This window comes from Lolium perenne, chromosome 5 (genome assembly GCF_019359855.2).
Source record: "Lolium perenne isolate Kyuss_39 chromosome 5, Kyuss_2.0, whole genome shotgun sequence".
Lineage (NCBI taxonomy): Eukaryota > Viridiplantae > Streptophyta > Magnoliopsida > Poales > Poaceae > Lolium > Lolium perenne.
In genome coordinates, this window is record NC_067248.2 from 32227230 (window position 1) to 32240575 (window position 13346).

At 42.9% G+C, this 13346-nt stretch overlaps 1 long non-coding RNA gene across 1 annotated transcript; it reads left to right on the forward strand.

Annotated features, from left to right (window-relative positions):
- Window positions 1-2040: 2040 nt before the first annotated feature.
- On the forward strand, window positions 2041-6453 carry LOC127298612 (uncharacterized). The gene is made up of 2 exons (XR_007849954.2): window positions 2041-2441; window positions 3411-6453. It is a non-coding gene; the product is annotated as an uncharacterized lncRNA (long non-coding RNA).
- The last annotated feature ends 6893 nt before the right edge of the window (window positions 6454-13346 follow it).

Below are 13346 nucleotides of genomic sequence, written 5' to 3' on the forward strand. Positions count from 1 at the left end.
GTTCTTTTGGACCTCTATGTAATTTTTGGACTTGTTTCCATTGGCACCGTAAACTTGAATTTTGACAAGTTCACAGAAAAAAATCCTTCACACATATGGCCTATCATGTATGAACATTATTGGGATTTAAACTGTATGTAATGGCCAACACTTGCGCAAGGGGGCTCGTCTAGTGTGCACTAGTTTCCGTTAGCACCGATAAATTTGAATCTTGACAAGTTGTCGGGAAAAAAATTGATTCACATATGGCCTATCATGTATGAACATTATTGGGATTCAAACTATACATAGATGGCCAACACTTGTGCAAGGGGGTCCTCTAATGTGCACTAGTTTCTATTAGCACCGATAAATTTGAATCTTGACAAGTTCTCGGAAAAATTGCTTCACACATATGCCCAATCATGTATGAACATTATTGGGATTCAAACTATATATAGATGGCCAATACTTGCACAACAGGGTCCTCTAGTGTGCACTAGTTTCCATTAGCACTGATAAGCTTGAATTTTGATAAGTTATTGAAGAGACTTGTTTCGTGATTGTTGGCCTATATCATGCATATATGAACATTTTTGGAATTCAAACTTTATAGATGGACAACACTTGCGAATGGGAGGTGGGTCCTCTAATTAATGTGCACTAGCTAGATTCCATTAGCACTGATAAACTTGAATTTTGACAAGTTCTCAAAAAAACTTGCTTCACAATATAATATGGCCTACCACATGTGTATAAATATTCTTGTGATTCAATCTATAGATGGTGAAAAACACACTTGCGCAAGGGTCGGGGTCCTCTAATGTGTGCAGTAGTAGTTTTGATTAGCATCCATAAAGTTGTATTTAATTTTGAAAGTTCTTAAAAAAACTTGCATATGGTCTATCATGTATGAACATTCATGGGATTCAAACTAGATGTCCAACAATTTCGCATCAAGCGGGTCATCTATAAATATGTGCACTAGTGTACATTTAGCACATGTAAACTTGAATATATATTTTTCTTTTACGAGTTCTCAAAAAAACTTGCTCTAAACATGGCCTCTCTGAGGACTAACGTCGGCAGATTCGTGGTTTTCTTCCTTGTCTTGGATCCTTAGGTTGAGATGACTTGACTGGACATGCGAAAACCTAATGACAATGGAAAACTTGAAGATATGAAACTCACTTCAAATTAGACTAATAACCTTATAGAAACAATAGTGCAAACATGAAATATTCAGAAGATGCATCAGGATTCTTAGTTTATATCTTATTACCTTGTAGTACGTGCGGAACTTTGGCTAGATGTTCTGCAAGTAATTGTTTGTGTGCATTGATTGAACCATTTGAAGCATGGTTAATTGTTGAAGCTGCTGCTCTATCACTTGCGACAGATTATGCTTGAAGCTCTGGAGTGTCTTACCATCATATCGTACATCATGCATCCACTCTTTATATGCTTTCTTTACCAACTAGCATAGTGGCCCGCGCACATGCGCGGGCGACACTTTGATGATCTTTTTTTTCCTTTTCCTTTATTATCTATTGAATATATACATATCTAGATAGCCAAATAAACATACGGATCATAATAAACTTTAGATGGCCTTTTATTAGTTTAATAATTTTATAATATATTTATGTATTTTATATTTGTTGTATTTTTAATTTTATCTACCCAATGTAGATGTGTAAATTACTTTTATATGTTTTATTAGGTCTCTTTTATTGTTGGCTGAAATTTATGCCTTTGTGCGTGTAGTGCAATGGTAATTGTGGAACTTCTTTGTGATTAAGTGACTTGTTAGGAAATAAACCATAGTATTCCTTTTTATATATATAAGGCTAGCACGTATTTTGAATTTTTGAGGCAAAACTTCGACTAATAATTTGATCAATAAAATATAAGTTATATATCACCAAAAATATACCGTTGAATTTATTTTAAAGAGTTTCAAATGTTGGTCAAATGATTTGTTCTCAAGTACGCATCAGGCCTACATATGAAAATAGAGTTAGAAATATTATTTTCTTGACGTTTCTTCCATGAAACGACCTCTTTTTTCCCCCACAGGCAGAGTTGACCGTTCCATTTTTTTCTGTCTACCACCGCTCTCGAATGGAGGTTGTCTCCGCTCTCATCTAGTCTAGTGTAGAAAGTAAAATTTCTCTTCGCTTCCAGGAATTCACCGAAGTTAGATCGCGAACTCTCCCCCTCGAGTACAAATGGAGCTTCAATTGGAGAAATGGGAACTGCAGTTCGATTTGGAGGATCATGTCGGCCGGCCGGCCGAAAGATTGTGAGCCGCTGAGGACCATTCGATCGGACCCGGAGCTCGAGTTTTGCGGCGATTATTGGGGCTAATAGCCGGCGGTCTGCCGATCGTGTACCTACAGAAGATAGAGGGACTGGTGCCTGGTGTTGTTGCGCATCGGCAAGGACTCTGCCAAGAATTGGTACCGACCTGTTCTTTCTTATTTCCATTCTGCAATGAGAGTACCCATATATTCTGTTGTAATATCACACGATGCTCCTTTTCCTTTTTCCTCTCATCTTCTTTTGTAGATTTAATCTCAGTGTGAGCATTCACATGGTTCTCCTAGGTTCAGTGAACATTTGGTTTGTTTTGGTTTTGCTCGTGTCATATATAAAGATGCTGAAATGTTAATATTAGTAATTTTCTGTCATAGGTTTGACTGCTTACCTCCAGGATTCCATTATTATTTAGATTCAAGGCCATAAGCTTGATATTCAGGATTTTCCCTGTATACAGACTTTTTTTTTATCATGGATACATCTGACCTAAAATTGTCCCACCCAGATATCAATTACCTGACTTCTATCCATCTATTATTTTTTAGAAAGAATAGCTTTTTGTTAATTAGAAAGGGAAAACTTGTTCAAAATTCAATTGTTCAATCATGAGAACCCTTTTTGTTTCTAATATTGGGCTAGTGGTTTCATATTCCAGTATAGCCGATTGCGGCTGTCATTTTATTAATATTAAACCCACAACAAAAAATTGAAGCAACACATTTCGAATGAGATAGAATCGTGGAGGAAAATAACTACATAAGAAGTACTTCCTCCGTACCATGAAAGATGTATTAGATTTTCCAAATTTGGATGTATATATCCACTATTTGGTGTCTAAATACATCCAAATTTAGATAAATCTAAGACATCTTTCATGGGAAGGAGAGAGTCAAATTTTGTGATGAAACTAACTCCATTTGATTTGTTCTCGCACTCTCATTATGCGAGACAAAGGGAAAGCTCTGCGAACAAAGTGAATGGACTGTGGAACATTGATTTAGCACTCAAAGTTCTTCTAGCAACAAATTGTGAAACGGAGCTGAAGCATACCCTATTAGCTATATCAAGCATGTACCAACTTGATACCAATTAATATTTTGCGGTTGCAGGAAGGACAAAAGATAAGTGTTAGAATTGAACCTGCCAATATGATGATACAACTACTTCACTGCGGGCCAGTCTTATACCCCTGAGAGGTATGAAAATTTCGATATGGTATGTACTCCCTTCTATTTAGTCACTTTCCTCTATTTGCTTTTGAGCATATATATATTCCAAGAAACACTATGTTATTAATAGTAATGAAATTCAAAATTGATGCTATTTCAAGGAAAAATGCACTTTTTTTTCTTCTAGCTAGTCAGTAATGGAACATAGAGATCTGTGTAGATACTTTCCTCTGATTGCTTTTATAGGTATACAAATATTTAAAGAAACACTATATTTCGAATAAAAATAGGGAAAATAGATGTTTGAGCAACAACTATTTCCTAATATTTGATGCTTAATTTTTTCCATGAGGTCTCAATAATTGGATTACTTACAAAGAAGTTATCACCAAGGATGCCATGCCCAGAACCGAGTAAGAGCAAGTCTGCAAAATAGCACGAATCATCAATAGTACTTTCAGTAATATAAATCCCAATATTCTTGCACATGATGGCTAGCACAAAATCATTCTTTACCTTTGAGCTGCACTCCGATACAGAGCTCTCTCTGTCTTGCCCGCTTTGAGAGTCATCTTCCGTGAGCGAGTGCTCCTCCAGATCGACTCTGACGGCATTGCCTGCCGGGGAAGAGATGGAAGGGTAGCTCGCCTCTCTGTATCTAGTAGTTGTAGGTGTAGTTGTAAGTCTAGCTGTAGAGTTGGGCAAGATGCTCGTCTTTGGCGTCATGCCGGGAGTTTGCATCAGATCTTCTAGGCCAGATCTGCTGCGTCTTGCTGTTCTTCTTCCTCATGACGGTGCTCCAACGGCTGGAGCCGGATGTGATGGGGGAGGAGGCGGCGGGGTTCTCCATCTTCAATAAGGCCTTCTGCTCTTGCAGATTCGATGCCGACGGGCAAGAATTGGTGCTCCCTTCTTTTGTCATGGTGATATGGAGGATGGTGGGCTTCAATTTAGACGTCGCCTTGCGCTCAATCTGCAGTGGGGGAGTGTGGAAGCTGCTCCTGGGAGTCAATCAACGGTGGCTCGTCGTCAGCCACCGTCCAAGATGGTCGTAGGGCGACCGGTCCCGCCCTCGTCGCCGTCGGCTTCGGTTTCTTCCGGCCGGCGTGCACAGGTGATCCTAACCTCCAGGCTTCTATGCCGTCAAGGAGGCCCCTCAGCTCTCGTGCAGTTAGCTCCCGGAGCATCGTCCCAAGTGGTCATGTTCCCGGCGACGGTGCCCTTGGCTGCACGGCGGCGCACAAAAGCGGTGGTTAAGGAGCTGTGTTAGCAATGTCTGTTTTAAAAGTTTTGCCAAGTGTCAACATTGTCCTATGTCACAAGTTGACTCTTTTATAAGGATCAATGGGATGCGGAAAGTTGAGTGGGTATTTCTACATCCCTGTAGAAGCAGGGCTGCAATACCACATGACGCTACTGATAGTGCTACCTTATTTATATATAGTGAAAAATCACATGCATTTTCATCATTTAAATATGTCTTCCACCATAATTTCTTTCCATATAAAATGTTTTTTTATTTTTGCAGTCACAAAAGTCACATGATGTTGTAGTTTGATCGAGAAATCAGATGCTCATGGAGGAAAACATGCAACCTAAATGCTTTTATTTTGTTATGTCTCATTAGAAAAACATATATCTTTGCTCCTAATTAACTGTTGCACCAGAAATTCTGTTAGAAAGAAGAGAAAACCATCCACATGTGCTATCGCTAAGAGTGATCAGAGAAAAAGAACATGCTAGATAACACCTTAGCTATGATAATTATCATGAAACAAAGCAACCATGATCATTTGAATGGATATGGTTATATTTTGTATACCGACAAAGCCCTTCATTGCCAGGTCCAAAGTCCAGACTCCAGAGTGCTCACGTCACCAATAGAACCATGGTGTTATCCTCATGCTTGTACCTTGGTTGTAGAATACAAACCTACAAAATAAGAGAAAATATAGTACTTCCAAAGATATATTGGTAGAGACGTATCTAGAACCAACAGGAAAAGAGAAATCATACTGAACTACGGAAGGCAAACAAATCCCTGCCAGAATAGTTCCTAGCTACTAATATACTATTTTTTACCTCCAGATGCAGAATGAATCAACTGTTTGCTACTTTGGTAGAGACTAAAACTGTGTTGCCAAACTCACAGAGACAGAAATTGAAACTGTGATCACGGTTCCCAGTGCTAGGGCCACAAGAAATATCTTTGAAATAGATTAGCAGTAAGTAGAAGGTCATCCGGTTTTTGAATTAATACTCTTGGCTGACATGTCATTGCATTTCTTTGCAGCGATAATCATAGAACACACGGGGAAAGTTGGCTCGGCCGCTAGAATCATGAGTACCACAGATGTCGTTGCGGCCATCTAGGTCATCCGATTTTTGAATTAACACTCTTGGCTGACATGTCATTGCTCTTGTTTGCAGGGATAATCAAAGAACACACGGGGAAAGTTGGCTCGGCCGCTAGAATCATGAGTATCACAGATGTCATCGCGGCCATCTGAGGCAGCTCCTGATCTCTACCTGCGTCGGCCTACCACAAGCCCACTTGGTGCCTAGAATTTAGGGTTCTGCACACGCACGTGCAGGTCTGCCTCAACTTCAAGTCTATACACACTTATATCTGCTTGTCATCATAGTCGACCGGCCGGCCGTCTCAGAACACTGAGGCGAACTCAAGGGTATTGACGATCGTGTGCGTAAGTACCTGCAAGGAAGACTGTATCCTTGCTTTTCTTCTCTGAGAACACAAAGATCAGGTTCAGATATATCGTCTAGATCTGTATGGCATGGAGGATTGGGACTGGGAAGCATGCGTCGTTGACAATGTTGAAGTCCGGTTCCTGAGACCATGGCATAAATCTGGGATGTCTCCATGAAGCAAATCTTAGATCGTACCTAGTTTTTGGAGGCCTCTATGTAGTGTTGCTCTGTTGACTCTGTTCCGTCAATAAAGCAAATCAGGATTGAAACATTAGCCACTCATGTGCTGCTGCACTTGAAGGAGGTTGGTCGGCCGGCCGGCCGGTCAGCCGGCGGAGAACGCGAAGGCATATACGACGGCGTTTGTGAGGACACGCAGAGAGTTCGTGTCTTTCTTAGGTTTTGATGATTTTGATCGCTGACTTTTATTAGCTAGACATGATATCGAAGGGGTACGATGAGAACTTCATGTAGGGTATTGGTGGGTAATTATATTGAATTTTGATGTTAATCAACTATTATAGAGATCGAACGGTAATAATTGCCTAACTAAATTAATTGATGGTCAGATGTTTCTGTTTTTTGTGGGATTTTCTAGCGATTTCTCTAATTTCTGGTGACCCCATAATGTACTTTTAATATATAATAGATATGTCAGCACAAACCTGCATTCAAGTTGAGCAAGGTCATTGTATGCAATAGATTATTAGTGTTTAGGTATGATGATTTGAGTGAAAAGGCAATGTATGTATGGAAAATAGTTAGATAAGATATTTGGGCATATGGATTTCAGAATCAAAACTTTACAGTAGCAGCAGATAATCTGGAATATATAGCACCCAAAGTATCAGTAGATAGTTTTATTTAGTTATTGTTGTCAACTTTACACTGGCAACACAAGAATTCAGAACTAAAAGAAGTATCTTGAAGTTAAACTTCTATTTTTTTTTGTTGAAAATGAGAACGGTAATAATTTGTAGACACTAATCACTATATTAGCAATGGTGCTGCAGCTCTTTGAATTGTATTGAAGTCTGGTGTTTGGTGTAGTAGCCAATGCTTTGACCTTCCTTTTTTTCAGAAGTGGAGCTGGCATCCATAACTGAGTAGAATTGCAGATCATTAGACATGTCTTGTGCAGATATGGAAGTTGGTCAAGTAACTTATATGTTTTCTTTGCTTCAGCATCCATTCTCTTCCTCGCAATTTCAAACTCATGTTGCAACCCATGGGCACACGAAGATACTGAATCTCCTCATAAACCATAGAACTTGCTTGACAACAAAGAAATGAAGCAATTTGGAAAACGGTAAACATGACAGACACAAAGAACAGTAATTTTAAAAAGCTAAAACATGTAACTAAAGATGGGGCAAGAGCCAAACTCCATTAGGCAGTTAAATAAACCGCTCATGACACTGCATTCTAGTAAAAAGTAAAAACATGAAATTCTTGGATAATAGCTATAGTAAGTGATTACTAATTTTTCAGACACAATGTTCTTGAGAAAGTGCTTCAAAAGTACAATATATGCGCTTCTTAAATCTTATGCAGGAAAAATATACAGAAAATATTACACAGTTCTCTAGTGTGTGGCTATGTGCCCATGCGCATAGAATGTCAATCCAAACTCACACATTAATCATTTTGATGTTTCAGATGGTAACATCCTCTACACTTCAGAGGCAGAAATTACAAACTGTACAATCTACAAATTAATCATTTGATGTTTGATACGTCCAAAACGTATCTACTTTCCCGAAGACTTTTGCTAGTGTTTTGCCTTTAACTTGTGTATTTTTGATACAACTAACACGGACTAACGCTGTTTCAGCAGAATTGCCCTGGTGTCTTATTTTTGTGCAGAAAATCAACTTTCAGGAAAATCCCCGGAAATAATTGCAATGGGCCTATTTTCACAGAAGACCAACGGAGCCAGAAGACGAGACGGAGGGGGGCCACGAGGTGCGCACACCACATGGCGGCGCGGTGGGCCCCTAGGCCGCGCCGCCATATGGGGACGCCGCCTCGGCCAGCCCCCGGCGCTCCCCTCTGGACTACTTAAAGCCCTTGACGTAAAAACGCACGGGGGTTCGACCAATTTGCCAGAAGACATCCAGAACTCCGCTGCCATCGAAAACTCTATTTCGGGATCAGAAACTCCGTTCTGGCACCCTGCCGGGACGGGGAATTGGAGGAGATCATCGCCATCATCGCCACCGACGCTTCTCCATCAACCATCCATGCTTCCTCCATCCATGTGTGAGTAAATCCCCGTTGTAGGCTAAAGGGGGTGGTAGGGATTGGATGAGATTGTTCATGTAATAGCCATAAGATTGTTAGGGCATGGTGCCTAATATCCGTTGTTGGTACTTTTATGATATTGTTGCAACTTGTTATGCTTAATGCTTGTCATTAGATCTGAACATGTTATTGATTCATGATGATATTCATTGTTTTATGATCTTACCTGCAAGTTGTATACACATATTGCTGTCCGGAACCCGAGGCCCCAAAGTGACAGAAATTGGGACAACCGGAGGGGAAGGCTGTGATATGAGGATCACATGTGTTCACGGAGTGTTAATGCTTTGCTCCGGTACTCTATTAAAAGGACTACCTTAATTACCAGTAGTTTCCCTAGAGGCCCGGCTGCCACCGGCTGGTAGGACGAAAGATGTTGTGCAAGTTTCTCATTGCGAGCACATACGACTATATACGGAACACATGTCTATGCTTATTTAGTACTTGGATACTGTTTTATTATTATCTGCAAATGCCTTGTCTTGATTATTACATGAGTTATCTTATCCATGCAGCGCCCGTTCATCCATCCCTATGCCTACAGTATTTTAATCCTGTTGTTTACTATAATCACTACTGCTATCTTTATTACACTGCTGCTTATATTTCACTACTGCTACTGCTATAAAACTGTTGTTACTGATAAACTCTTGCGAGCAAGTCTGTTTCCAAGTGCAGCTGAATTGACAACTCCGCTGTTAAGGCTTACAAATATTCTTTGGCTCCCCTTGTGTCGAATCAATAAATTGAGTTTTACTTCCCTCGAAGACTGTTGCGATCCCCTATACTTGTGGGTCATCAATGTTTCAGACAATCAGACTTATAAGGTCATTTTCAACTTTCTGCTCCCACGCCTGGAAGAGATTATTTCTCAAGAAATCTTATACCAACAATTCCTTTTGGATATGTATATGTTATCTAATTGCAGATATCACCTTTCTGAAGCAATCATATACTCTTAATAGATCAGTGGAAGTGGTCTATGTCGCGACGAAATGATCCAGATCCGGATGGTCCTGATGCCATAGGCGCCACCTTGCGTACAGTGGGAGTGGAACAATATTGAGCGCACCATTAGGCGGTGGTGGTCGATTCGCCAGTATCCATCACGGCCAACCTAGCTGCGGGAACTGCGGGCAATGACGGTGGCCAGCGTGACCCTCATGAGGCTCCACATGAAAAATACATCAACAGAAAGTATTTCAAGAAATTTGAACTATACTCGAAAAAAATAGTAAATCACAGAGGCAGTCACTAATCTTGCATGCGGAGAAGGTCGAATGAGTTATTTTCAGTTATGTGTAGATAATTATATTCTCATATGACATCCTAGATAACAAATGATTCTTCTAAGAACCTATATTTACATCTATTACCTATATATTTGATTGTTTGAATTTGGTCATTTAATAATAAATGGAGGCGCCCGTTGACATAGGGATCCCCAATGGGCCTGCCGAAGATGGTACCCGGGGTTTACTGAAGGTCCACGAGTCAAAGAATATGAAACTCGGAAGCCCAATTAGTATTAAGAAAAGATAGAATTGTATTAGGAATATCAACTTGTAATTGTTACGGGACGGTTCAGAAACCCTCCCGGACTCTGTAACTTGTGTATCACGAATCCCTCGGCTCCGCCTCCTATATAAGGGGGAATCGAGGGGCAAAGAAAGGATCGACTCATTGTTTCACGCAACCCTAGTTTTCATAGCAGTCGAGTATTTTTCCGGCTGAAACCCTCGAGATCTACTTGCCCTCTACTTCCAACTAAACCCTAGTCAACAATCTGTAGGCATTGATAAGTTAATCCCTTGTCAATTGGCGCCGTCTGTGGGAATTAGAGGCGACAAGGAGCTGATCTCGATGGCACGTTCAAGATCGTCGACGTCTTCGGTAGCAAGCAACGTGATGGATAGAGGTAAACGGATCGAAACTGATCTAGTCGATTTTGTTCCTCGCCCGCCCTCCCGTTTGGATGCATATGCGTATCTGGAGGAGCCTATGGAGATGACGTTTGGCAGGTTCCACTTCCGCGTCGAAAAGGAAGGATCGTATCGTCTCGAAATTCCGATATCGTCGGGATTATCGAATATCGATTCCGATTTTTCGGACTCCACGCCATCGACTGAGACAGGCGACAAGGAGACCTCGCCGCCACGCTTCATCAACACTACAGCAAGTGATAAACTCGCCAAGATCTTCAGCGACATATCCTTCGAGTCATCTGCGGACTCCGATATAAGCGGTGACTTGAGGAACATCGACAGCTTCACCTTCATCGACAGATCCATTGCTGTTGGAGAGGTCTTCACCGATCTATATGACGGTGTCACCAATCCAAATAAATATCAAAGTTCAAAGTATCATCAGATCTATGCAATTGGAGATACAAGTCGACCACAGGAGGAGACATCAGAGAACTTCGACGACGCGGGAAATTCGTACGTCGATCCCGCAGATCTCACGCGAGGTTTGGGGACCAAATATATTAGGCCTGGAACACGAGAGATGGTGCAATTTCCGCAGACAGTATGGGACAGAGTTACAAGAGCCATTGATGGCACAGAGCCAATGACTGTAACGGCGACACCTGAGACCTTGTTTACTTGTCTGGTATTTTTGGGTTTGGGAGAGTAAAATACCGGCCCAGGAACAAATCCCGAAAGTTACCGGATGACCCGTTTACTTCTCTGTTTTTTTTGGTAATATTCCGGCCCATCCCAGATCTTCCCGACCCGGTAAGCTCCACCCTCCGGTTTTCTCAACCACGAGGTCGACCCCGTGTATTGCTCGTGAAAAGGGGAGACGAGGCGAGGCAACGGCGGCGACGGCGGCGGGGAAAGGCGGCGGCGGTGGGGAAAGAACGCACAAATCACAACGGCGGTGTCGAGGTACTCCTCCGGCGACTGGTCCCCGGTGAGTCCTCGCGCCTCCTCCCCTTTTCCCCTCCTCCCTAGGTTTTCTTGGTGTCACCGCCTCCGCGATGGAGCTCGAGGACGGAGGTGCGTGGACGCCGCGTGCGGTGGGAGGGAAGGGAGCAGCAGCGGCCGGTGCCGCGCCCGTGATTTTTCTGATTTGTGCAGTCCATAGCTCGATGCTGAGACGTAGTGCTTTCTCTTCGTGAATTCAAGATGTGCTGTTAGTTTTGCCCTGCTTGATGCTGGTGGGCAATGATTTAAGTTGGTAGGGAGTAGAGATTTTTTTTTTATCCGTCTCCATGATTCTGCTATGCGTTCTACTCCAGAAGCTTAGGATTAGCTAGGCCTAAATTCCCATGGATTTCCTGGGAAATGAATAGAAGGATGATTGATTCTGTACGGAGTGAGATTGCAAATAAAATTTCTAGGTTAGGTTCGGTCTATGATTATTTTTTGGTGCAGCCTCCTTGCCAAATTTCTCCATAACCGAGCGTGTACCTGGATTTAGCATGCTTGGACTACATGAAGTTGAGTTCTGTAGTTTCTTCATGAGAGTACAGCAGTAAATCTTCTTGGGAAAAAAATCTGACAGTATGTATCTTCTGAACATTGTTAAGTAGTTCAATTCAGAGGCACCTTATCTAGAAATGCATCATCAAACACGCGCTGTCGAAAGATGGTCTAACAGCTACACCTCTATAAGACTACAACTTGAGGGTGTCTACACAGTTTCCTCAGCTAGGCTGCCAAGACACTGATTTTTACAGGAATGATTTTTCTATGTCACAAGCTACTTTTTAGTTTACTTGTTAGATAATAGATAGAGGTGTAAATGAAAGATGTTGCTCAGCAGCCTATGTATGCATGGCCCCCTGATTGTTTCTGTCAATGTTTTGTACCTGTACATATTTTAGCTAATCAACTTCTGTAGAGTTAAATTTAATGGATACCTGAAATTTACATGAATCCTGAATAGTAATGCACCAGTGCTATTCACCGTCTGTCTGTGCTAGTCTGTAGCTCCTGTCTGTAGTAGTATTCAGATAGGATAGGTTGGTTGGTTCGTTTGTTGCGGTTGAAAAATCTATAGGCTAGAAAGCTAGTGTCTTAGCAATGAACGACAACTCTGACCCAGCAGTTCATGTGACTGTTATGTGCAACTGATTAAGTAGCTTTCCTGTGGAGGAACGCTGGGACGGGCGCAGGGGTAAACACGTCCACAAGGATTCGCGCGGCTCGGCGTCTGCCCCAGGTGCGGGCGGGGGCCCCCGTAAGTCTGTGCCAATGGGTTCCTCTCCTGCCTCGCCGTCGGCCTGCCTACCGCTCAACGCCTCGGACCCCAACCTCCAGATTCCAGCCTCGGCCCGCAGTCAGTACGGGTCCAACTTGACCCCCACAGGCAATATCTTCCCGCTGGTGGCACAAATCATCAAGTCTGCTCTTCCGACAACCCCCGCAGTTGGTTCCCGTTCTCCTGCCGGCGACCTCAGCATCGATTCCATCTGTGAGGAACTCTCTGAAGACCCTACTCCGGTTGGCCGCGTCTCGCCTACACCTGGCAAAGCTATGAACCTGTCCTTGGAGGAGCGTGAGGAGGTGGGGTGGTCCAGTCCGTCACAGGGTGCCTCGGACCAGGAATACATGCGCAACAGCGAACAGAGGAGCAAGCTGAACCACGACCGTCCTTCACGGAAGCTCATGCTGGAGGCGGCTGCTGCCGAGACTATCACCTCCCCTCCCCCGGCCCTTGTCCTCCAACAGGCCCCGGCCATCTGCGACGCCAACCCAGCGGAGGGGCAGCTTCTCCTCCTGGACGCTCCCATTCCGGCGCTGGGGGCGCCGGTGGCTCGAGGCCCTCGTTCCAAGGCTTCCCCGGCGGAGGCGGTGCGCAAGAGTGCGCGTTCCAAAGGTGCTTCTGAGGGACCGGTCCTGGAGCGGGCCATTC